Source organism: Pleurodeles waltl, chromosome 8, assembly GCF_031143425.1.
Source record: "Pleurodeles waltl isolate 20211129_DDA chromosome 8, aPleWal1.hap1.20221129, whole genome shotgun sequence".
Lineage (NCBI taxonomy): Eukaryota > Metazoa > Chordata > Amphibia > Caudata > Salamandridae > Pleurodeles > Pleurodeles waltl.
This window is the reverse complement of record NC_090447.1, coordinates 1,441,166,502-1,441,170,597: the sequence shown is the minus strand read 5'-3', so window position 1 is coordinate 1,441,170,597 and position 4,096 is coordinate 1,441,166,502.

Below are 4,096 nucleotides of genomic sequence, written 5' to 3'. Positions count from 1 at the left end.
CCACGGCGTAGGCCCATCCACCTTCTCTATGACCCCTTGGTCTTCCAATAGCTGCAGCTCTTTCTCAACGACAGGTCTCAGATGAAAGGGTACCCGACGATGTCTTAGTGCCACCGGAGCCACGTTGAGATCTATGTGCAACTTGATGCGTTTTCCTTTTAACCGGCCTAACCCCTCAAATAGCTGCGGAAACTCGTTGAGAAGGCGTTCCACTTGAGTATCTTACACTTGTCGTGCAAAAAACACTAGTCCCAACTCTTCTGCCGTGTGACATCCTAGCAGAGTGCCACGATCCCCAGCCACCACATAGAACTTGGTTTCTGTTGATTTGTCCCCACTGCTTACAGCCACCTCCACTGTTCCCTTGAGGGGAAGAGGGTCTCGCCCTCCATAATTGTATATCTTAGTTGCTGTCGGGGTCAGTGGCGGGGCAGGTACTAGTTTGTGGAAGAGAGTTTCATCCATGACATTGACCGACGCTCCTGTGTCAATGAGTACGGAGACAAGCATGCCATTGACATGAACGTCACTCATGGGCGGCGGTCTCATTTTCCGTGTCTTACCCCCTGTGAAAGATATTACAAATATGTCCTCTTCTTCATCTTCCTCGAAGACCGGGCCACTCGCCGTCGCCTGGTCTCTCACCTCCTCCGTGTTTTTGGATACAGCTCTAACACTTGTATCCCGACCCTTCTGCTCTCCTGGCTTGTTCCTCCTGGACCTAAACACTTTGGCAAAATGATTTGACTTGCCACAACGGTTGCAGGACTGTCCTTTTGCCGGGCATCCCATGTTCGGCCGGTGTTCATACCCACAGCTTCCACAGGCCCTGTCACTGGGTCTGGCAGTGCTTGTCTTACGCTGCGCTGCCGGACGTGTTTGAATCACATCCACTTGTTCCTCTTTTACCTGGACTACACGAGACGATGACGCAGCAGCTAGTGACTGACCTCTTACTGCCGCCATCGCATCCGCTCGTACTGCAGACAGTTCATGTGACCTTGCAAGAATCAGAATGTCATCGAGGGACATGCCCTGCTGTCGCAAAATCAGCTTCCTCAAAGCATTAGACCGGCACCCTTGAATGATTTGCGCTCGGATCTCCTCTTGTTGGTTGAGACCTGTGCACGAGCTCGCTAGCTTTCTCAACCTAGCATAGAACATATCCATCGACTCGATTTCAGTCTGCTGGGCCTGTCGCAGTTTAAAACGTTCGTAATCCGAGTTAAGTTGAGGGTCGAAGTGCCTGTTCAGAGCAGTTACCGCTGCGTCAAAATCAGCCTTGTCCCCTGTGTCAGGAAGCGAGTCAAAAAACTCCTGTAGTTCATCTCCACCCATCAACAGCATTACCGACCTCCGCACTGCCCCATCCGTTTCCCTGGTTGCACAAAAGTCGTTTTCTAACCTGTTTATCCACAAGCGCCACCTGGGTGCAGCGGTAGCCGGGTCAATCAGTTGGCTAAACGGTGGTAACGAAGTGATCGAGGAGTGAACTCTGTTGTTCAACTGTGCTGGGAGCTGGGGGTTCCCTGGTGGCGGTGGAGGATTGGCATCATCTTGTGGTGGGGCACTCCTCTTTGCCCCTTCTCACTCCTGTGATGTACACGAGGTGATGCTGTCCTTCCGTCTTTGTCTTTTTTTTTTTTCTTACTGTCTCTTGGTGCAGCTTCTCCCCCTTCACCCCCTTTTCTTGCACTTTTGCCTGTGTGGATGTACTCGTTTTCCCTTTTTTTTTTTATTTAGTTTATTGAGGTTTTTTTTTTTTTTTTTTTTTTGACCCCCTAGCCTCGGGGAAGACGCACGTGCAACCCGCGTCGCTTCTTTTCTTTTTTTTTTTTGATCCCCTAGCCTCGGGGAAAAACGCGCGTGCAGCATGCGTCGCTTCTTTCTCTTTTGTTTTTTTTTCAGGCCCTCCGGCCTCGCGGGAGACACGAGGCGCGCCCGGCTGTTCTGCCGCAGCACAGCGGCGCTTAGCAGCCGCGCGCCTGGCCAGGGAAGCACGCGTCTGCTTCAGCTGCTCTCGGGCAGCGAGGGACGCCCGGGGGTGGAGTGCTGGAGTTCCACGTGGTGCTTCTCAAGTGGGGGCGGGGCGCGGGGCGCGGCTCATTGTCTTCGGGCTTCCCGGTCGGGAGACCGGCTACAATTTCTTCTTCGCCCGCCGCGAGACAGTCTCGCGCCACCAGCCTCCTTCGTGGTTTTTTTTCCTCGGCAACCGGCCCGGCACCAGGATCGCGGCAGCCGACACTGCACCGCACTCCTCCCGGTACGTTGTTTTTTTTCAGCTTGGCATCGACATTCTCTCTTATATTCTCCTGTCGTGAAGCATTTGCATCCCGCTCGTCGCCAATGTAGATTGCCACACCCAGCACAGTAAATGATCACACGGAGACTGTGCTTACTTGCAAACACGCATGGAACTGCGTCACCCGCAGTTCCTTCTTTATTTATACCCTCGTGCTCCGTGCCCCTTAGGCACACAGGGAGAGCCCGCGTGGCTCTCCGTTAACTCTTTACAGCTCCTTTCATGGCAGTCATAAGGAGGGCTACAGAAGGTCTCCGCTAGCTTATGAAAGGTCGAAGCCAAGTCGAAATTACGAACTGAATTCTGCAACCAGCTATCCAGATGGCTTGTGACAAACATACGTCTGATCTGGCGGTTAACAGACTAGTTGCTTGCTGCTGTATCCAGGCACCGGGGTACTGAGAGTTCCTGTCCAGCCATCTATCACCAGAAAGCATCCTTCTCCAGGCATCTTCCTATCTCACGCAAAATTCAGGAGCATTCACCACGCCCCCTCCCAGTATGGCGTCTGAGAAACATCAGAGGCACGTGAATGGAGGGAAAAAAGCATTTTCTGCAGGGAATTTGGTGTTTTGCCCCATGAACGCCTCCTGTTTAATGGAAATACCCATACGTGCAGTTGATGGCGAACATGGTTGTGCCGAGTCTGCCAAACCACCCGAAATATAATTCTGCAGAGGATGGTCAGGCTGCGCCAGGCAGATCCTTGAGGCAGGCCTGGATCCAGTGTGTTCTGTGGCTAGAGCCAGAGTTTTTTTTTTTTAATGCTCGGAGAAAGCATGCCTAGCTTTGTTCCACAGGGTTCTATGGGGATTTCTGGGCAATCTCAATGTACATGCGTTTCAATGCCTGTCGCCTCTTTGGTGAGAAGTTGGACTCTGCCCTGGAGTGGTTCAAGACAAGGCAAGCAACAGCACATTTTTTGGGGTCTGGCTTCTACAGCCTGATACTTATTAATTTTTATAAGATTCCAGACATTCTGACAAAGTCTGTCACTGGCACCCACTACTGGGGAAATTCCCTTTGATTTTAGCCAGTCACTGACAGCTTATAGTGCTTTTGTTCTCAAAAGGTTTGCCATTTCATCAACGTCACCCCTCCCACCCTGACCCCATCCAAAAGCCAAACCAGTTTCTCAGACAGTGCAGAGTCTCTGGCAAATCCAATAGCATACAGGCTCAGCAGTCCTCCTCCTCCCTTTCCTTCATCCTTCTCCTCCTCCTCCTTCCTCTCTTTCCTCCATCCTCCTCCCCTCTTTCCTCCATCCCCCACCCCTCTTTCCTCCATCCTCCACCCCTATTTCCTCCATTCTCCTTCCCTCTTTCCTCCTTCCTTCCTCCCCTCTTTCCTCCACCCTCCCTCCCCTCTTTCCTCCATACTCCTCCCCTCTTTCACTCTTTCCTACTTCCTTCCTCCCTTCCTCTTCTCGCCATCCTCCTCCCCTCTTTCCTCCTTCCTCCTCCCCTCTTTTCTTCTTCCTTCCTCTTTCCTCCATCCTCCTCCCCTCATTCCTCCATCCTCCTTCCCTCTTTCCCTCTTTCCTCCTTCCTCCCTCTTTCCTCCATCCTCCTCCCCTCTTTCCCTCTTTCCTCCTTCCTTCCTCTTTCCTCCTCCCCTCTTTCCTCCTTCTTCCCCTCTTTCCTCCACCCTCTTTCCCTCTTTCCTCCTTCCTTCCTCCTTCCTCCATCCTCCTCCCCTCTTTCCCTCTTTCCTCCTTCCTTCCTCTTTCCTCCATCCTCCTCCCCTCTTTCCTCCATCCTCCTCCCTTCTTTCCTCCTTCCTTCCTCTTTCATC